Source organism: Giraffa tippelskirchi, chromosome 6 (genome assembly GCF_054371585.1).
Source record: "Giraffa tippelskirchi isolate mGirTip1 chromosome 6, T2T-mGirTip1v1.2.pri, whole genome shotgun sequence".
Lineage (NCBI taxonomy): Eukaryota > Metazoa > Chordata > Mammalia > Artiodactyla > Giraffidae > Giraffa > Giraffa tippelskirchi.
In genome coordinates this window covers 159,311,416-159,334,398 of record NC_137280.1, presented here as the reverse complement: position 1 = coordinate 159,334,398, position 22,983 = coordinate 159,311,416, and the positions used below count along the sequence as shown (strand labels likewise).

At 38.0% G+C, this 22,983-nt stretch overlaps 1 long non-coding RNA gene across 1 annotated transcript in view; it reads right to left on the bottom strand.

The window, feature by feature from the left end:
* The window catches only part of LOC145511509 (uncharacterized), a 161,549-nt gene that overhangs the window by 112,662 nt on the left and 25,904 nt on the right, over positions 1–22,983 (bottom strand). Inside the window, exon 2 of the long non-coding RNA XR_014057908.1 lies at positions 14,673–14,787. This is a non-coding gene — a long non-coding RNA (uncharacterized LOC145511509). The remainder of the gene's footprint in view (positions 1–14,672; positions 14,788–22,983) is intronic.

The following is a 22,983-nucleotide window of genomic DNA, read 5'->3' as shown; positions in this document are numbered from 1 at the left end:
TCCTAACCAGGGTACCACTTCAGGCACTGCGGGCTGAATAAGACAGAGTCCCAGACCTTTAGTCCCAGAAATTTACAGCTTTGAGGGAAGAATAAGAGAAGTATAAGAATACCTCCTATAAAAGGGGTTGTTGATAATTAACAGTTGATACTGTCAACAATACAACGGTCAAAAATGTCAACAATATATTTGAAGAATTCAAAAGAAGTTAACTACTTCAAGACATCAGAAAGTTTCAGGGAGAGAACACATCTGAGGGGAGCTTTGAGTGATGGATGGGTAGCTCAAAATAGGCTTGGAAAGAGGTCCTAGAAAGTAGAAAAATGGGCCAAGGCTAAACAATCCAAAAGTCAAAAATTGATGTCAAACATGGTATCAATAGGAGAAACAGTAGAGAGACAAATTGAACCGAAGTATAGTGCCTTTGAAGGCACTATAAGATGAGAAAAGAAGATTTAAACATCAAAATGAAGAGTTAGACGGGATTTCATCTCTTATCTTAAAAAAAAAAAAAACTCTTGACGAGGGTCATTGGAGTTACCCTTTTTGCAGGTATGTCCAGCAGTGATTTGCAAGATGGATAAACTAGAAGAAAGACAAGACAGACAGACAGCAAAGCCTAATCAGAAGCACATACACATGTGTTAAACTAGGGTAACATGATGAACCCTCCAGGTCTAGAAAGGCAACCGGAGAAATGAGACAAGAGAGAGGACCTGTGATTCACTGTTGAGGAAGAACTGATAGAATCTGTCATCTGATTAGATCTTCAACCTGAGTTAAGGACTATGAATTCTTAAAATATATTTAAGCCTTGAAGAGTAGAAGGAACAGCCCAGGGAGAAATATTGATGCAAAAAAGAGATGATCCTAATATTAAGCATCCATTTATTAGAGGCTGCAGGCAGTTTAGCGTATGTAAGGCTGTTAAAAGACCTCTCAAACCCTATTCCCACCCCGGCTTAGTCCCCAAAGTAGACACGCAACTTGAAATCCCCAGAGCAGATGCATTTTCCATGATCAGGACTATTACTAAAAATATCCTCCAGGTCTTTTTGTTCCAGATGAAAGCGCTACTTGGGTGACTTTGAGCTTTCAAGTTGAAGGTGCTACTATTGTTACTTACATGTGTTCTACTTTGAGAGTGTTACTTCCTGTAGTGTGAGTGTTCCCCTGATAAAAAGAGCACCTTATGCAGGCCCTCATTGAGACTGGGGGGGAAAGTCTTACAGACAAGACTGACAAGGCTTGTGGCTTTCCAAGCTAAGGTCAGCGAGAGGGCGCGTTTTCTTGTGCTACTCTCGCTCTTTCTAAAACTCTCAATAGAGCAGACCCCTACGGTCACTTACAGCTGTCACTTCTGAGTGATTGACAGCTGTGCCGTTCAGTCTGTGCCCTGATTCCAGTTCAGTGAGATGCCAGTGCTAGTGATCCCATACCCCACAGACTTGGACTCTAATTACATTTTAGTTATTCTAGTCACAAACTCGTTTAACCCAAGATGGGTTAATTTCTACTTTAGAAACCTAGGCTTCATCAATCCTGTTACATAGAAGGTTATCTAGTTGTGTGAACTTAAATTTTTGGCAACTACCAAAACGGACATTCAGAAGTAAAGCTACATCCTAGCCTCTCTTCCCTCTTGTCATCCATCCTAATTATTAGTAACAGTTACACTTCCCAACTCATCACATTGGTAATAGGTTTGATGATTCAAATGACTGGTTCACAAATATTCTTGGGTACCTGTTGTGTTCCAAGCCAGATCTGAGGCTCACCAGAAATATAAAGAAAAGTTTTATCTTCAAGTTGTCTATTGCTTAGGCAGAGAATTAACAACAACCACAAAGACACTTTTTGAGAATTCTTTTGTCCAAAAATTTGAGAAGCTATCTTATCCACTAAGTGTTTCATGAAGTCTTAAGACAATATAGGTTACCTTGTAATATAAACTCATGGATGAACTTTCTAAATATTATTTATCTGAGCATTTTTGATAGCCTTTAGCCAGACTTCTAATGTTTCCTGTATTTGCTGTCAGAAATCTTCATAAAACTGAAACGCTGCTTCGTGGACAGTTGTTTCTGGAGTTTTCATGTTCCCATTGATATACAGGGGACTAGATGGTAACAGAAGTATGGCGTAAAGTTGATCCGATATCAGGTGCCTAAGGAAGATATTCTGCTTTGGGGCATGGACTGAATTAATAAGGTGGTCACAATCTCTTATTATTTGATTATAAGACTAGTAGAGAATGCCTTCTTTAGGAGAAAAGAAAAAAAAAATCCTGTTCACAATTGAAACTGTTACAACAGAGATGCAAAATGACTCAGGCAAAAGAATGGTCCTTATGTCCTCTGTGAGATCAAAAATAAAATGAACCTAGACCTCTGTCTTAACAATCTGCCTTCTAGACCTTGTTCCTCTGGCATTTTTGTCCACATCTAGGAACTCTGAAGTGATTGCACTCATTTTATCATTAATTATTTATCTATAATTATTAACATCTAATTAATGGGTTTAACTTAGGTAATTATAAAGTACTAATTTTTTCCTGACTGTTTTACAAGGAATTAGAGCTGAGGTTATTAGATATTCTGGGAGTACAATCAGGCAGTGACTTTATTATTCTCCAGCCGCTGCCTTTTAATATACCATGACAGACCTATTTTCTGTGCTCTTTGATAACATCTTGGGCATAACCTAGATTTCCATTACTTTCAATTATAGGAACACCCCCATTATGGTGATAGGTAGACAGATAGATAGATTGATTGATTTTGGACTTTCAAAAATCTTCCTCTACTAAATAAAGACATCAGTGTCATATGCCATTCATGGTTCTTTTCTTCGGTCCCTTAAGTACTGGATTTCCGGCAAAGATAATGAAGGTCAGGGCTCTGAACTTTCTGGGGCCTCATACAAAACTGTAAATATGTATTGAAACTCAGTAAAGATGGTTCCCTGAATTATATAAGACCCTACAAAACCTAGATTCCCCTATCCTGGCAGTATATGCCTCAAGGACATGTAAGAAGAAGGAGGGGAGCTAGTCTATTCTCTGACTGTCCTCTTCTCCCTCACTTGGTTCTACCCCTCATTCCTCCGCGGTTAGCTCAGAAAAGGAGGCTTGCAAGGAAGAAGCACTTCATACCACTGGTTTCCTCTTGGCTGTAGATTAGCTCTCTGGAATAAGCATATAACATTCTCTCTCTTGATGACCTCAGAAGACTTCTATAAACCACCTCTCCTCTAGTTCCTGGGCGCTGAGGTCCCTACTACAGCTTCTTTTGCACAAATGTCAAGCCAGCCTCCTGGCTGGGGTACTTTTAGATAGCTCAGGTCTGATCACCTGGTGTGACATCATGTGGCTCACAAAAACCCTTCCCAGTCTTGCCTAACAGCAATGGTATAGGATGTGAGACCACCGCCCTCCCTTTCCTTCTCATCTCTCCAATTGCCTCTTTATCTGCATACACAAATATCCAACCAATAAATGAAATGTCAGTCTCTGTAAAAACCAACACCCCCACCCCCAACCTCTAAGAGTGATTTCTTTGGAGCCTCTTTCACGTGGCTGAGTGAGGAGACGGTATGCAGTTTTTCCCTGGCTCCAGTCGTCTGCTCTCACAAACTCTACTATTTCAACCGCTTTCCTTGAATTTTTAGTTTTATCATTATAAAGCCTGGTTGGATTCATGGAGGTGAACATGAAGGACAAATCTGACTATTTCTGAGGGAGTCTTGGGCTTCTCAGGTGGCTCAATTGTAAACAGTCTGCCTGCCAAGTAGGAGACACAGGTTCTGTCCTTGGGTTGGGAAGATCCCCTGGAGAAGGAAATGGCAGCCCACTCCAGTATTCTTGCCTGGAAAATCCTATGGACAGAAGAGCCTGGCAGGCTACAGTCCATGGGCTCGCAAAGAGTCAGACACGACTGAGCAACTAAACAGCAGCAGCAGCAGCAGAGGGAGCAATGACTACTTGTTTTATTCTTTAGACTACAGTGTTATTTATCATTTATCAGCCTTGAGGCTTTAACTAAAATGAGATAACAGAAACAGTCTCACTCAAGAACTCATTATAGAAGTTTTTCTTATATAAAAGTTTTATTAAAGAGTGTGTTGTTGTTTAGTCATTAAGTCATGTCTGACTCTGTGATAGCATGGGCTGCAGTATGCCAGGCTTCCCTGACCTTCATTATCTTCTGCAGTTTGCTCAAACTCATGTCTATTGAGTCAGTGATGCCATCCAACCATCTCATCCTCTGTCACCCTCTTCTCCTATTACCTTCAAACCTTTCCAGCATCAGGGCCTTTTCCAATGAGTTGGTTCTTCACATCAAGCAGCCAAAGTATTGGAGCCTCAGCTTCAGCATCAATCCTTCCAATGAATATTCAGGGTCATTTCCTTTAGGATTGACTGGTTTGATCTCCTTGCAGTCCAAGGGACTCTCAAGAGTCTTCTCCAACACCACAGTTCAAAAGCATTAACTCTTCGGTGCTCAGCCTTTTTTCTGGTCCAACTCTCACATCCATACAGGACTACTGGAAAAACCATAGCTTTGACTACACATACAGACTTTTGTTGGCAAAGTGATGTCTCTGCTTTTGAATATGCTGTCTAGGTTTGTCATAGCTTTCCTTCAAAGGAGCAAGTATCTTTTAATTTCATGGCTGCTGTCACAGTCAGTGATTTTGGAGCCCAAGAAAATGAAATCTGTCACTGCTTCTACATTTTCCCCTTCTATTTGCCATGAGGTGATGGGACTGGATGCCATGATCTTAGTTTTTCAATGCTGAGTGTTAAGCCCTTTTTCACTCTCCTTTTTCACCCTCATCAAGAAGCTCTTTAGTTTCTCTTCCCTTTCTGCCATTAGAGTGGCAGCATCTGCATATTTGAGGTTGTTAATATTTCTCCTGGCCATCTTGATTCCAGTGTGTGATTCATCCAGCCCGGCATTTCGCATAATGTACTCTGCATACACATTAAATAAGCAGGATGACGATATATAGCTTTGCCGTACTCCTTTCCCAATTTTGAACAGATCAGTTGTTCCGTTTCTGGTTCTGCTGCTTCCTGACCTGCATACAGATTTTGTAGGAGGCAAGTAAGGTGGTCTGGTATTCTCATCTCTTTAGGAACTTTCCAGTTTGTTGTGATCCACACAGTCAAAGGCTTTAGTGTAGTCAATGAAGCAGAAGTAGATGTTTTTCTGGAATTCTCTTTCTTTCTCCATGACCTAACGAATATTGGCAATTTGGTCTCTGGTTCCTCTACCTTTTCTAAATGGGCTTACACATCTGTAAGTTCTCAGTTCATGTATTGCTGAAGCCTAGCTCGAAGGATTTTGAGCATAACCTTGCTAGCATGAAAAATGAGTGCGATGGTCCAATAGTTTGAACATTCTTTGGCACTGAATTTCTTTGGGATTGTAATGAAAACTGACATTTTCCAATCCTGTGGCCACTGTTGAGTTTTTCAAATTTGCTGACATATTTAGTGCAGCACTTTAACAGCATCATCTTTTAGGATTTTGAATAGCTCAGCTGAAGTTCCATCACCTCACTAGCTTTATTTGTAGTAATGCTTCCTAAGGCCCACGTGACTTTACACTCCAGGATGTCCAACTCTAGGTGAGTGACCACATCATCTTGGTTATCCGGGTCATTAAGGCCTTTTTTGCATAGTTCTTCTGTGTATTCTTGCCACCTCCTCTTAGTCTCTTCTGCCTCTGTTATCGTGTGCATCCTTGCATGAAATATTCCCTTGATATCTCCAATTTTCTTGAAGAGATCTCTAGTCTTTCCCACTCTTGTTTTCCTCTACTTCTTTGCACTGTTCACTGAAGAAGGGCTTCTTTTCTCTCCTTGCTATTCTTTGAAACTCTGCATTCAGTTGGGTATATCTTTCCTTTTCTCCCTTGCTTTTCACTTCTCTTCTTTCCTCAGCTATTTGTAAGACCTCATCAGACAACCACTTTGCCTTCCTGCATTTCTTTTTCTTTGGCATGGTTTTGGTCACTGTCTCCTGTACAATGTTACAAACCTCATTTCATAGTTCTTCAGGCACTATGTCTACCAGATCTAATCCCTTGAACCTATCCCCACCTCCACTGTACAATCATAAGGGATTTCATTTAGGTCATACCTGTATGGCCCAGTGGTTTTCCCTACTTTCTTCAATTTAAGCCTGAATTTTGCAATAAGGAACTGATGATCTGAGCCACAGTCAGCTCCAGGTTTTGTTTTTGCTGACGGTATAGAGCTTCTCCATCTTTGGCTGCAAAGAACATAATCAATCTGATTTCGGTATTGACCATTTGGTGATGTCCATATGTTTTTTTTTTTTAAGGTTTATATTTAAAAGTGTATAAACCTTAAAAAAAAACATATGGCAGAATGGGGCTCAGCTGGCAGCACGCATGAGGACACACTCAGCCACAGACTGATTAACCTTCCATTGACACCAGTGCCTTCACCGAACCCAACACTCTAAGTAACATACACTTTCTGTCCACATGGCTCATCCCATCTCCTGCCATCTCTTTCTGGTCTCATCTCCTGCCACCAGACTACAAAAGTCTAGAATATGGGACTCTGTGAAACATTCTGCTTTGCTGCCTGAGATGATGTTAACGATGCCAGTTACTAAAATGAGAAATACAGAAAAAGGAGTAAGTTGTGGGTGAAAGTGGAGAAGTGTTATTTGTGGGATTTATAATGATCATGACCAACACATTCTCATATAGAAAGACATACAAAGTAGAACGGTTCATCTGGTCAATGATAAAAATAGTTTATGGAACATTTCTGTGTACCAGGTTCTTTGCTAGATATTACTCTCATGTGATTCCTCAAGAGCAATCTAAAACATTATCTGTGGTTAACATACACACATACACACACAACTTGCAACATACAACAAACATTGTACTTCATGTATCATCAGTTGTGGGCATAAAGAGCAGAACTGGACAAGTCAGTAGGCGCAGGGCATCACATTTGGAGATTTCACAAAGTACAGCATTAAGAAATGTGAACGATACCATGAATTCAAATATACCAAGACAACTCATCCTTACGATAATTGAGGTGACAGATTCATCTGAAGTTCATCTATTGCCAAATAATTTTTCAAAAAATTTTGTTGAAAACCTATTCAGTAAATTAGACATCAGCATTTGAAGTACTGTACTTTGGCTCATTAAATATTTGCTCATGGAATGAAAGAATGAGTCAATGAATGAATGAATGAATGATGTTTTCCCCCAACTTACTCAATATCCAAGACAAACGTCAGATTTTATTGGTAAAACGGGCAGAGAGGGACCTTACTATAAGTTAAATACACTTCCTATTTCCTGGCATGGTTACCACTATGCAAAGATCACACATATATTTCATCTAATTCTCAGCTCCTCTGAGGTTTGTGACTCCATGTGGCAACCAAGCCTATCTCCTCTCAATATAGACTAGTAACATTCCTGGAAAAGGTTCCAGGGCAAAGAAAATTCTTTCAACTAATTCTTAAGAAATGAGTCCCTTTCAAACATGATGGAACCTACCTAAAACTATCTGTATTTTCTATTATATGGTTTGTTTCATCTCAGATAAATCAACATTCAGTTCAGTTCAGTTGCTCAGTTGTGTCCGACTCTTTGCAACCCCATGGACTGCAGCAAGCCAGGCCTCCCTGTCCATCACCAACTCCCAGACTTCACTGAAACTCATGTCCATTGAGTCGGTGATGCCATCCAACCATCTCATCGTCTGTCATCCCCTTCTCCTCCCACCTTCAATCTTTCCCAGCATCAGAGTCTTTTCTAATGAGTCAGTTCTTCGCATCAGGTGGCCAAAGTACTGGAGTTTCAGCTTCAGCATCAGTCCTTCCAATGAATACTCAGGACTGATTTACCTTAGTTAAAAAATCCAAAAATTAGAATAGCTGTAAATTGCTCTGGAAGTTAGCTCTAGGCTTGAACTTAGCTTCTAACTTTCATTTAGGAATTAATGATCTATTTGTTTAAAAAGTATAATAAAATTAAGCAATATTTGTACTAATTGTCTTGGAGAATGTAATGATGCAGGACGAAGACAAAATTTTCATCAGATTGAAATTTTTAATACTGTGACATGTTCTAGATATGTTTGTAGCTTGTCATTATTTTTCTAGCGTATTATGAGAATTGCAGCTCTTTTAAATGTGTATTTTGAAAACATATCTCTAGTACTACATATGTAATGATGCCATGATGCTTTACATTTTAAAATGAATTTTATGATGATATTATCATCAATACATAATAGAATGAGGAAAACAATAGGACAATGAGTAGATTTCTCCTGAGGACCATGCAACCTGTTCTTCAGTAAGAATTAGAGGTGAAACTCTTTAACTTTTTATAGACTTTCTTTCCTCCTCATGAATTGATGAACTGGTCTAAAATGAGTCAAATTAGTACCACAGAGCTACTATGGCAGTGACTTTCCAGAGACACTGTTCAAGCCCTACTGCCTGAATTGACCATATGAAGCTCTAGCTTCTTTTTTTCCTTTCATGATGACTTATTAAACTCTACCACTCCACAGAGCTGCAGAATTGGGTCCCACTGCTCCAAACCCTGGCTGTTTGTACATATGCTTGTGTGCGTGCTCAGTCGGGTCCAACTATTTGCAACCCCATGGACTGTAGCCCACCAGGCTCCTCTGTCCCTGGGATTTTCTAGGCAAGACTACTGGAGTGGGTTGCCATTTGCTTCTCCAGCATCTTCTCAATCCAGGAACTGAACCCATGTCTCCTGCATTGGCCAGTGGATTCTCTACCATCTGAGCCAGGAAGCCCTTTGTATATATGGCAATGTCTTTTCAGAAACAGCTTGCTTAGTGCTGATCTCCTGTAAAATTCTACTAGTAGCCAAAAATAAAAAATGACCACTTTTTTTTTTTTTTTTTTGCCCTTTCACTTCACTGGGGCTGCACTCAAGCTATTGCTCACTCAATTCAAATATAAAAATAAAACCCACTGACTATTCAAGGTGAAAGTCAGGTGTTTTAGAATTTTTTTTTTACTTCAAACTGCTGAATGTATTAATTCTCCATTTCACTTAGTATTTGTTAAGCTTCAGGAGGGGGAGGAGTATCTCAAGAGGGTTTTATAGTGATAAGGGTAAGAAGAATATATTGACAAGAAGAGATGTGATGGGATTCAGTGAATTCAGTGATAACATCAGAGACTTAAGATACTTTTTAAAAAGCAAAAACTACAGAGTAATATATATTTTTTTGTAAATACACAAGAGTGATGTAAATTGTGTCATCCATAAAACATCTTAGATTGGCTTTAAACGTTTTCCGTATCTGAAGGCGTTTGCTAGGGAACGATGCGTCCAGTTACTCTCTGAAACTCACCAGCCATGTTAAGCTCACTTTCTAATGGCATGAACAGGATCTCCCTCCTCAGGACAAGTACGATTTTGAAACCAAAAACTTTAGTTTGCCCTTCAAGAAGCGTGATTTATAGGAGCTGGTATGAGGGGAAAAAAAGGAACCCTGCATTACCCAAAAAGGAGAAAAAAACCTTGCCCGAGGCAGCATTGTGACATTGCCAATGTGAGAGGGTTGTGAAATCCTGAGTGTATGTTTTTGTGGTGATGCCTGAAAGGACTGGTTACTGTACTGATGTCTCGCTATCATGCATCTCTATTTCCGGATCTACTTCCTTATAATTGCTAATGAAAACAGAGCTGCCAGCAGAGCAGGTTAAGAGCAGGGTATAGGTCTCTGCTTCAGTTCTTCTGTTGTTTTCAATGGTGGATGGCTTCCTCTGAAAGCTTTGGAACAGTTCTCTTCCACTTTTTTAAAAAAAATTAATTTATTTATTTTAATTGGAGGCCAATTACTTTACAATAAAAGAAATTCCATCTTTTCCTAACTAAGGAAAAACACTCTATTGGTTAAGGTTATTTAACCCTTTGTCCAAGCTATCTATCAAGTCCTAGACATCCATGAAAACCAGTCTCTGACTACTAACATCAATTTTGCAAATAATCAAGACTAATTCACAGTTAACTCAGGAAAATCAGGACAAGCCTAATAGTAACCAAGCTCCAAATAAGACTTTAAAACAAAAATAGAACATGTGACTCAGAATACAGTCCTAGTTCTTCATCTTACAGATGTTCCCAACCATCAGAGTCAGTGTGGGCCAAGACACTGGTACGTGTGGGCTAGACGGGTAAAAGTTTGGAGAGAATGAAATGCTTTTTTTTTTCCTCCTCAGACGTTCTTCCTTTCATTTCACATTACTTCACGTTTTAAGAATGTATGGAAAATTTTGTCTACTCATTTCTTATTTGCCTTAATAAATAGCAAGCTTTCAGTGAGCTTTAATTTAGTAACAGAATGGCCTCCCTCATCTAACAGCATTTAGGTTTACAGAACACCTTGGGAAACAAGTATCTGGCTTCAGTCACTTGCTAATTGTCACCTCATGAAACAAAACTCACCAATGATATTTGTCATGACACACCATGCATAGGACCAACGAGACAGAAAAGACAGCATCTCCGACCACGGAAGGGACACGACAGAAACACTGCCATGATATTTATATCCCACCTACTCAGAGGACTAATTGAGAAACTCCATATGGACTCCAGTTTGCCACTAGCCCACAGAATTGAAATCTCTTAACTGGCTTAAATTAAGAATTTGGGGATAAGTATAAAACTTTGAAGATATTTATTTGCATATTTCCAGGCAGTTTATTTTCATATAGTTCTTCTCATCCTACCTAATCCTCTTTCAGTTGACACATTAGGCAAAGGAAATGCATTCTTAGAAAGCTTATAGATGAGATGACCAGGTATAATTAGAAAAAAAAAATTTTTAATGTTATCAAATAGCTATAAAGGGCATTAATGACAGAAAGGGTGCCTATATCCAGTTAAAGACAAGAAAAAGAAACTAGCTTACAGGGAGGTAGATTGGTTGATTTGAATTATCTTAGAAGACTGAAACCCCTTCCTCTTACTTCTCAACATTGCCCAAAGGGCAGGTGGTACAAGTCCAGTTCCCCAGTAAGTTCCTGTAAACAAAACTGCTTATTTATAGACAAGCTTCTCAGTACTGTTTTCAGGAGGTCAGTCAGACAGCAACTCTGAACCACCTATCAACTACAAAAAATACACACATATAAAACCATTTCTGCCTTCAGAAATGTGGTTTACAAATGGTACCCTTGTACAGCTCATCAGACACTCCGTATTTGGAAGACCCTCAGATTAATGATTGAGAAACGACCTAGAGAGACAGAAGGAAGCCCATGACCCTCTAACTTTGGAACAAAAAGAAAACCGGGCTGACATCATGGAAATTTGCCAGCAGACCTAAGCAAAATTTGATGTGTCTACTTCTCCTTTCTATTCTTTTTTTCTTTCTGTTGGGCACTGATGGGAATCAGCCTTGATGAAGGAATCACTGAGCCTCAGTGTGTATATATATATATATATTACAAAGTAGAGAACTGAGATTACTGAAATATTGAAGGCGTCCAAAAATTTTTGCATTATTTACTTATATGAGTCAAACTAAAAGTAATTCCAATGACAATACCTTTTAGATATAAGTATATCAGAGTATTTTCATTTATTCTCATAATTCTCCTTCTGATACATACAGATATACATATATAGATAGATAGATTAATTCAGCATAAGTTTCAGAAGGTAAATTCTTCAACTGTTTTAATACAGGCGTGTTACATAAAGAAAAGAGTAGCAAGAAGGATAGCTACTTAGAAAGATGAACAATATGGTAGTTTTTAATGTAATGGCTGTATGAAATCACTTCATACATTCACCAGTTTCTCTATCAACTGTCAAAGTCAGGCACCTTGTTTGTTCTAAAAAGTGGATACAATTGCAAAGATACATAAATATAATCGTACTCTTCAGGAACTAAATTTCACCAAAGAAATAAAAAGCAAGTCCCATTAAAGCCAAGGTATATTTGCTCATTGTTGGCACACAATAGGTACTTACTACATACACTTAGAATGCATAAAACATAAAATCAGATTATATAATGCAGGAGATAAATTCCAAACATGATTAAATGTTACGGGACTTCAGAAGAAGCAGGAATCACTTTTCACTGAATGATCAGTAAAAATTTCACAGAGTTGTATAAATTGGTAAGAATTAAAATTAGGGAATATTTCAAATGGGGAATCATTTGGCAGGCAGAAATAAGAAAGGATGTCTCAGGCAGAGAGAACAAAAAGAACAAGACTATCTGGGCATGGGGCAGAATACAACAGGAGATCAATTCAGTGTAAATAGGTGGGGAAATAATGGAAGAGAATGGATTGGAGACATATTACAAAGGCTTTGGTTGATATATTGAGGACCTCAGAACTTATACTGGACCAGTAGACCGTGGGTCCACTGCAGTGATAATTTTTTTTTGAGCATTATCCACAGTACATATAATTATGCATTGCAATTTTATGAATTAAACACATTGTATTATCTACTTATCTATCCATGTATACGTGTGTGTATATATATATGTATTTATATACATATTACAGGTATAAAATTTTAAGTATTCTATAGCTACTGAACTTTTTAACATTATAAATTCTTTAGGTATATATTTGCTAAACATACGTCACTGTCTCCTGCTAAACTGTAATACCAATGAGAGCTGACAACTTGTCATTGTCATTCTCTCTATACTGCAAAGGCTTAGTGCAGTACTTGGGACAGAGTAGATGCTCATTAATTATTAGTTTGATGTAGGAATGAACTGAGTAGGTGATTGATCAAATTTATTTTGAGATGAGAATTGGTAATCAAGAATTACCAAACATCCTTCACATTTCCCACCAGGGACTAACCATCTATCTGCCATTTTCTTATAAAGATAAACCTTCAGTTTTAAAATTAGCAAAGAAACACTCTATATTTAAAGAAAAAGCAGAAGAACAAGGAAGCTTCCCTGGTGGCTCAGTGGTAAAGAATCTGCCCACCAATGTTGGAGACGTGAGTTCGATACCTGGTTCAAGGAAATGGCAACCCACTCCAGTATTCTTGCAGGGAAAATCCCATGGACAGAGGAGCCTGGAAGGCTATAGTCAGTCCCTGGGTCACAAAAAGAGTCAGACATGACTTAGTGATTAAACAACAAAGACACAAAACTGCTCCATCTTGATGTATAACACTAAAAGTTTTTTAACTTATATGCAGAGTACATCATGTGAAATGCTGGGCTGGGTGAAGCACAAGCTGGAATAAAGATTGCTGGGAGAAATAGCAATAACCTCAGATATGCAGATGACACCACCCTTATGGCAGAAAGCAAAGAAGAACTAAAGAGCCTCTTGATGAAGGTGAAAGAAGAGAGTGAAAAAGCTGACTTAAAACTCAACATTCAAAAAACAAAGATCATGGCATCTGGCCCCATCACTTCATGGCAAATAGATGGGGAAACAATGGAAACACTGACAGACTTTATTTTCTTGGACTCTAAAATCACTGCAGATGGTGACTGCAGCCATAATTAATGACACTTGCTCCTTGGAAGAAAAGCTATGACAAAACTAGACAGTGTATTAAAAGGCAGACATTACTTTGCCAACAAAGGTCCGTCTAGTCAAAGCTATGGTTTTCCCAGTAGTTATGTATTGATGTGAAAGCTGGACCATAAAGAAGGTTGAATGCCAAAGAATCGATGCTTTGGAACTGTGGTGTTGGAGAAGACTCTTGAGACGCCCTTGAACTGCAAGGAGATCAAACCAGTCAATCTTCAAGGAAATCAATCCTAGATATTCATTAGAAGGACTGATACTAAAGTTGAAGCTCCAATACTTTGGCCACCTGATGTGAAGAGCCAACTCATTAGAAAAGACCCTGATGCTGGGAAAGATTGAAGGCAGGAGGAGAAGGGGACAACAGAGTCTGAGATGGTTGGATGGCATCACTGACTCAGTGGACATGAGTTTGAGCAAGCTCCGGGAGACAATGAAGGACAGGGAAGCCTGGCGTGCTGCAGTCCATGGGGTTGCCAAGAGTCAGACATGACTGAGTGACTGAACAAAAACAAATACTTCTAAAACTGAAAAACATTTTCAAACTGAAGAAATTCCTGTACCCTCACCAAGAAGCTGAATTAACAAAGGAATATAGAATTCAATTTATAATTTCTTCACAAAAAAACGAGTCTCTCAAAATGGGTCCCTGGAACCCAGGTGTTCCAGTGGGATCTGTACTGGTTTTTATAGTGTGAAATTCAAAATGGGAAGTCAGACTGGGGGGGACTACACCCTATTATTTCAACCAAACATCTCCAGTTCTCTTTGTTAACACAAGTACTTTTTATAAGGTATTGTTTGAAAAAAAAAGGGGGCTCTGGCATTCAAAATAATACTTTTAAAAACACTGACTTAAATATGTTTAAATCCTTTAGAAATCCAATAGATCCAACCAATAACTGCAAAATCTTGAGTCTTAAGAGTTTTGTTTATAATTATATATATATTATATATATATATATGATTACATCTAATAGGCTTGTTTTTATTATAGCACACCTATTCTTTCATCTATGGTATTGTGGCTTAATCCAGAGTAAAATAAATCAATAAAACTCGCATTGAAGAGTAGTTTTACCTTTAGAAGTTTTCTGTTTGTCCTCCCAGGTCCATCTCTTCCCTTCTATCTTCTACCTATCACCTGGACTTCCTTGTTAGTTGGCTTCTGGTTGGGGGTCAACCAAGGGAAGGCACTGGAGGGAGATCAGATTGTGGGAAGATAAAGAGGCCATGATTTCTTTTTCAACCCCTACCTGCTTTATTGCTGCATCTACAGCAGTAGCTGCACCCCACCCATGGCTCCCAGGGGCAGACCCTTCTCCACAGTTGCAGCTCTCATTGGGCTCTAGAAACACTGTTCCCTTGCCTTCTGCTCCCAAGAGTAGCAAGTTTCCACTGTTGCTAGTCCCAGTGTTTGTGCCAGCCTTTGGTTGATCTCTCACCTCTCTCATACCACTTTAACTAATCCCTCATCACCGTATTTGAAACATCTGGCAAATTATATTTCCTATGAGGACCCTGAATGATCCAAAAGTTAAGCCTTTCAAAATAGCAAGATCTAAAACACAGAAAGTAAAAATGCTATTCAGTCAGTTCAGTTCAGTTCAGTTGCTCAGTCATGTCCAACTCTTTGCGACCCCATGGACTGAAGCACGACAGGCCTCCCTGTCCATCACCAACTCCCGGAGTTTACTCAAACTCATGTCCATTGAGTTGGTGATGCCATCCAACCATCTCATCCTCTGTCGTCCCCTTCTTCTCCTGCCTTCAATCTTTCCCAGCCTCACGGTGTTTTCCAGTGAGTTAGTTCTTCACATCAGGTGGCCAAAGTATTGGAGATTCAGCTTCAGCATCGGTCCTTCCAATGAACATTCAGGACTGATCTCCTTTAGGATGGATTGGTTGTATCTCCTTGCTGTCCAAGGGACTCTCAAGAGTCTTCTCCAACACCACAGTTCAAAAGCATCAATTCTTTAGTGCTCAGCTTTCTTTATAGTCCAACTCTCACATCCATGCATGACTACTGGGAAAACCATAGCTTTGACTAGACGGACCTTTGTTGGCAAAGTAATGTCTCTGCTTCTTAAAATGCTGTCTAGGTTGGTCATAACTTTTATTCCAAGGAACAAGTGTCTTTTAATTTCATGGGTGCAGTCACCATCTGCAGTCATTTTGGAGCCCCCCAAAATAAAGTCTCTCACTGTTTCCCCATCTATTTGCCATGAAGTGATGGGGCCAGATGCCACGATCTTAGTTTTCTGAATGTTGACTTTTATGCCAATTTTTTCACTCTCCTCTTTCACTTTTGTTAAGAAGCTCTTTAGTTCTTCACTTTCTGCTATAAATATGGTGTCATCTGCATATCTGAGGTTGTTGATATTGCTCCTGGAAATCTTGATTCCAGCTTGTGCTCCATCCAGTCCAGCATTTCTCATAACATGGTTTAATATTGACTCTTTGTTTACCATGTTTCCGATATAACACGTCACACAATTTCTCTTTGCCAGAAACAATGGCTACCCTATGAGGAACAAGGAAATGGCAACCCACTCCAGTATTCTTGCCCAAAAGAATCTCATGGACTTATTAGCCTGACAGGCTACAATCCATGGGGTGCAATGAGTCAGACGTAACTGAAGTGACTTAGCATGCACACATGCTTCTTTGCTTACCATGTTTCCAATATACCATGTCATAAAATTTCTTTTTGTTGAAAACAATGGTTACTCTATGAGCAAATACGAACTATAGGAAAAAGTGAATCTAATTTCATGTTAATGAATGTCCAGAATATTTATTACTTCATTGAAAATGAAGGTTCAGAACTCCTCACTTTCTGCCTGCATCCAAGCCAATAATCGACAAGGCCACATAACTCACTTCACAAAGCCAGGGAAGATTCAGGAAATGTCCTGAAAAAATTCAAAGAGTAACATTTGTGCATGTGCAAATATGTATATTTTCTACACAAAAGCAGAATATTTTATTGTCAGAGACCTGAGAGATGAGTCAACAACTAGTAGCAAAATATTTTCATCCAGGTATAACTGTCAGGTTCTGTCTGTATTTCAGTGAAAAGTATAGTTGGGGAGCACCTTGATAACCATAACCAGCATTTAACTCTAAAAAGTGTTTTCTCTAGAAACCTTGAGGAAAAAAAAAGAGATGACATGAATGTGAAGAAACTTTAACAAGACTAAATAAATAAAGAACATTACTGTGTATTTTGAACATGTTCTTGAAAAGAGATCATAGAAAAAGTTTCCATAGAGCTTTTTTGAAAACATTGGTTATTTTTATATAGCTGTAAAAAAAAATTTAACATGCCTCTTTACAAAGGAATAAAGAGAAAATTCTTGTGAGGAGTTTTTAAGAAAATCCTATTTTGAGAGAAATGTTCAAACAATCACCCTATTACTTTAGGCACCTTAATGGAATATCTACCAAAAGAAAATAATTAGTAAAAACAAAGGGGATACTCAAATATCTTCTGGAAGTTAAATAGTTACAGCACAACCATCCCTTCAGATCTGAGGTCTTATCCAGATGTACCATTAGTGAATGTAGAGGACATCTTCTGAGACCAAAGAGTGGAAGAAAATCAGATTATTGGCTTCTGTCTGCCTTGAATTTACAGAACCTACAGCACAGAATGCAAAACAAAACCAAAGGAACCCGCCAGACAGTTTAGGGCAATTTTTGTCCCTATCAAGGAGAATCACAGTACTGAAATAACAGGACGCCTCTGTGGTTTCTTCAGTGATGCACGTGAAAGATGGCTGTGATTATAAGAAATTTATGAGAAAGAGCAGTTTTCTGCCCACAGTCTACCCACACCAAAGAGACAGAGCTGGGGTCAGAGGTGAACTCGCCTCTCTCCAGTCTGTATGGCAGAAACACCAAGACCACTGTGACTCTGTGACTCTACTCAAGATGTGAGACTGCTTAACCACAGGCATCACCAAATTCAGAAAAGCAGCAGTGGGTGCTCAAATGACGTTAGAAGTCACACATGCAATCTTTGGCACTGAGAATATTGATTAATAGGAGGAGAGCTCCCACACAGAAAAGAAAATTTCTTTAGCCAGAATTATACACAGAAGCAAATCTCATGAGATAGTAAAACCATGGTGCTTGTTTTCAATTTGATACAGCTAAGTTCTTCCAAGCCTGCAGCGGTATTTTTTTCTTTTCACATATATGATAAATTCCTTAAAGGCATCCTTTCATCTTCCTTCTTAATTATGACATGACCCCTGCCTAGGTACTTTTAATCTGGCTTCCATTCTTAGCAATCAATGGAAAAAATCCTCAGAAAACTCTCCAAATTTTCTTGGCAATTTTCAACATGATTTACCGCCACTTCCATCTTACGATTATTATTTCCTCCATGGGGATTGCTGACATGGGATAGCCTTGGTTTTCCATCTCCTACCCATGCTTTCTCTGACAAATCTCCCTTCCTCATGGACCCAATGGCAACATGCCGACAGAACAGGTGTTTTAATCAGGGAGTCAACTGTATGTTTTGGGTTTTGACACATGAGAGGAAGCAGTTTGTTTTACATTGTCAGAACCTCATCATCAACCAATTCCTTAAACTATCATTCAGGTGGTTCTTAGGTTTTCTAAGATTAGGCAAAACAAAATGCTATTTATCATCTTCTTACTTAAGAGGAGTTTTGGTGAAGTGTGTCTGTGTGCACGTGTACACACGCATGTGCACCCATGAAAACAGTCACAGGCAGACTCGTAGCCATGCTAGATCAGTTTTCCAACTCAGAATGCATCTGTGATGCACAAGTCACTGTAAAATGATCTATTAAGCACTAACATGACAATCTGTTAAATATGGTAGAAATAATGTTTATTCTCTAAGAGTTTTCTGCTTCTTGCCTAAGAAACAGTTAAGGAGCAATGCAAAGTTAGCAAAAGATCATGATTATTAGAAGAGAGTTAATTTAGTACAGCAAACAAATTACCATGAATAAGAAACCTTCTTTCTCAGCCCATAAGTTTTTCTGGCAAGGTTTCATTGTATAGTTTTCACGGGAGACTTAGTTGTTGGTTCAAATGTTCACCCGCTGCCCCCATAGAGGGAACACAAAACATTGTCCTAAATTACTTTATCTACCAAGTTATATCTATCATCAATTACGAACTTCTTTACATGCTGTGAAAGTTATGTATGTTGATCCTTCTTTCTCTGTTCTTCGCCTGGTAAGCTCTTGAGGGGGCTCTTCTATTTTTCTTGGCCTCCTTTCAGTTTTGATTCCTGAATGACCCCACTGAGTATATGCTGTTATATGAAATGTTACCTTATCATTAAGAAGAACCAACTTATCATGAAGACATGACTCTGAGAAGTTCGAGATTTGCTCAGCTTAGACAGAGAGAGAGAAGACTTAAACACTGCCTCCTGAGTGAAACCAGATGTACAGCACCTCTTAGCCATCATGTAGTATTAAACCAAATACAGGTTTATGCTAAATCAGATATTTTATTCTTATATAGATATATGATGGCCATAATCAATGTTTCCTTTATCAAAGACAGCACTGAACTGGGAAAAAAACGTCTATCTATTTTTCCAAATGGATTGGGAAAACACCCCTTTAACAATAGAACTCATTAATACAGCTTGAGGAAAACTTTCTGGAAAGGAGCTTGCAAACTTCTGTGTTAGATTACAGAGTCATAAAGCTGTAAAATATAAGGGATGGAATATGGCTTATACATTATTTATTCTAACCCTTTAATTTTTCAGATGTGAAAAATGAGGCTTAGATAATTTGGGTGAATTTCCATGTTATATAACTAGCTAGAACCAGAACTCAAGAACACGGGTATTCTGATTCTCCATTCAACATAATTTTCTTATTCAGCAGTCTCTTCCACCATCCACTTAAACATGAATTTTTTTCTAAAGACATCCAAAAAGTATGAAAGGATTTTTCAGGTTTTATGATAAAAATGTTGAAGTTCTGGATTGTCACTAAAAGGTAGTTGATTTACTCATCCATTTTTTGGCCCTCAGCCAGCTATCTCAATTTTACTGAAAGAAAATAAAAACTGTTGCTCAGTAATGATCTTTAAAATTCAATGGCTTGGAAAACATTAGAATTTCACTAAAAATTACTTAAACAAACTCTTTTAATAGCCTTCAAAATCAACATCTGAATAAATAATTCATTGAGCTATTATATGACCTACAAGCTAACAGGTAAATATTTGGTATGCAAAAGGCAATAATTTAAGTTGGAATTATAAATGTATTTTAGAAAATCTGATTTTTTGAAATTTTGGTATCCATTAATTTTCGCCATTTTTGTGTATTTCAAATACCCCAGAGTTTAATGGTAGTATTCACAAACTTATTTACTTGCAGTTCTGCCTTTCCTTGAGGCATTTCTAAGTGCCCAAAACTATTAATAAGGATGAATAAATAGACACAAATGAGCTTCTTTTCAGTCATTTACCATTTAGTCTACTATGTGCTAATCCGGTGTCCTCCGTTAATCAACCCCAAAACACAAGTCTTCCATTGTGCTCAGCAGAGATGAGGCATATGAGGTGGAATTCAGTCAAAATATTAATTTAGACATTTGGGAACCATCACCTCCTTGAGAAAACTATCAGGTAAAATACATTCATTTTCAGCCAAGCTAAATTCCCATGTCCATGAATTGCACAACCCTGTTAAAGTCAGTAAGTGTCAAAGTCTTGAGCTATGGACTAGACAACATTGCCCAATAACCACAATTAGGGTTCCCAGCATCTGCTGTTCCTCTTTTACAAATCTGAATTCTTCTTCCTATGCTATCTCTTATATACATTATTCATGCTGATGTTGAAATATTGACAATTTATGAGGAGAGTTCAGGAGTTTCGTGTAGCACTGGAAATCACTGCCCAAATAACAGAAGGAAAATTTACCCCAGGAAATTATCTCATAAACGTTCTTACAACCGCACTTTATTATGGTGTGCTTTTTAAAAAAATATATAGAATGGTATTTTGTTAAGTCTTTGGTTTGTCCAAAACTCTAAAACTAGACTTTAAACCCTCAGTTTCAAGTTCCTTCACTGACTTGCCCTGATTTTACTTCTCTTTTTTCCTCCATTCCATATTTGTCCTTTAATCAGTTAAGTCTACCTATATTGCAACCATCTCTCTTACTCTTGCCCTTCACCTTCCTTATACTTGAAATATTTTACCAGTATTCAGAATCATCTTCTCCCCCTAATTCGTACAACTCTCAACATACAACAATTTAATTCAATTGATATTTAAATGCAATGATTATTTCCACTAATTCACTCTATAGTCTTCAAGAAATGTAATTCATTTTCCCCTTTGCTCTTTATAACACCAAGACAAAACAAAAGAGATGAAAGCTCACACAACATGTAAATCAGCTATAAAAATAGATATTAGACTTTGGGCCTTTCGCCTGAAAGAAATAAAAGAAGACCTAGTAAGAATCAAAAAGTGGAACTGAAACAAAATGTTAATATATTTCTCTTTATTAAAAACCTTTGTTTGGTTTTTATGGAAATGTGAGTTTTTATGAAACTCTAAGTATTATTGTTTTGTACAAAACTATGTCTTTCCTGATTCAGAAATCAATCAAATCAAATCTTTGGATCACCAAGAAGAAAATTAGATGTGAGAAGGAATAATTTTGTAGGGCAAATTGAAAGTTGGAGCAAAACACATTTTTGAAAGCTAAGAAAACATGATATAATTATTGTTTGTAGTTTGCATTCAATTAATATTTACAAATATGCAAAACTCTTTGTAGAGGAGACAGGAAGTCCAAGTACAGAGTATCATTTTTTGGTTGAGTACTGTGTGTACCTCTTCCATTACTCTTAATAAATAACTACTGTGGGTAACCCAAGATCTATGACTGAACCAAAAGATTATCCATAATGCATTTTCTTGAGGTTTGTAATAAATGAACTTTTGGCTTGGGGAAGAAGTTGACTTGTTGATTCACTGATTTATTACTAAAGCTAACTCCCAGGGAATCTCTAAAAATATTTTTAACATTAAGTTAAGCAAAGTTTAGAAGGCATTCTAATGTTTTCATCCATTCCTTCTTTGTAGACCACATTTGTTTTCTGTGTAATCCTCTCCCCCTCCTAACAACAGCTGTAGCATTGTTTAGCACCCATTAGTCTAATGCTATTCTTAACTAAAATGACTAAATTGCCTCCAAGAGAAGCACTAGAGGGGGCCAAAGAGTAACTTGGTGTGGGGCTTCCTATTGGCCTGCCCAATCTCTTATCCATTCAGTTCTTACTAAAATACATATACTAAAAGGAATCAATCAGATGATCAACTAACCCAAAAGCTCACTGATGATCTACTACAGGTAAGGCACTATAGTAGGCAATTTTTCAAGAATGCAAAGAAATATGTTACTGACAGGATTTAATACTGCTACTTTGACTACCCTAAAGCAATAGTCAAGGGTTCATGACATGCAGCAATTTGTAATTCTGCTGAGGCATGAAATTGAATTACATGTGACAAGAGGTGGGTCTCTAGCAGGAATCCTTTAGCTGGAGTGTGCTTAGATGACTGCCTCACATATCTTCTCACAGTGGTTTAGATATTCTCTACTTGTGGTCAAGTTACTATGTACTATTTCTCATGACATGATTAAAAAAACACAAAAAACTATTTTCTTTGTGAATACTTTTCCTTAAAATAAAATCAGCTAGTTCCAGTGATGAAAGTAAAGTGGAAGGAAAACTATCCAAGAAAGTGATGGTTCTAAACCAGAAAATACGAGCTTTATGGAGACAATTACATGCCAAACTGATGCTAATGAATTTGGGACTGTGGTATCCCTCATGAATATTAAGGGCCTGCCATATAAAATAAAGTCTTTATCTTCAAGGATCATTTAGAAAAATATAAAATTCTTTGTCAAGTTACCTTTTTACAACCTGAATTGTCTTTATATTATTCCAGACATGTATACCATTTTAATTACACCTTAAGATCAGGACATCCATATTATTTATATCTTTCTAAAAATTTTGCACAAAATCACTACAGTATCTACTTTCCTACCACACAAGATTTAAGATGCTGACTAAAAAACTAAAGCTGGGTTTTTTTTTTGGGGGGGGGGTTGGTTTCCTTAGTTGTGGTTGCTCAGTTGCATTTGACTCTTTGCAGGTTTCTCTGTCCATGGAATTTTCCAGTGAAGAATCCTGGAGTGGGTTGTCGTTTCCTTCTCCAAGGGATCTTCTTGACTCAGGTATTGAACTGTGTGTCTCCTGGGTCTCCTGCACTAGCAGACAGATTCTTTACCACTGAGCCACCTGTGAAGGCCTTCTTAGTTGTAGGTACTAGCTAATACAGCTTGGGCT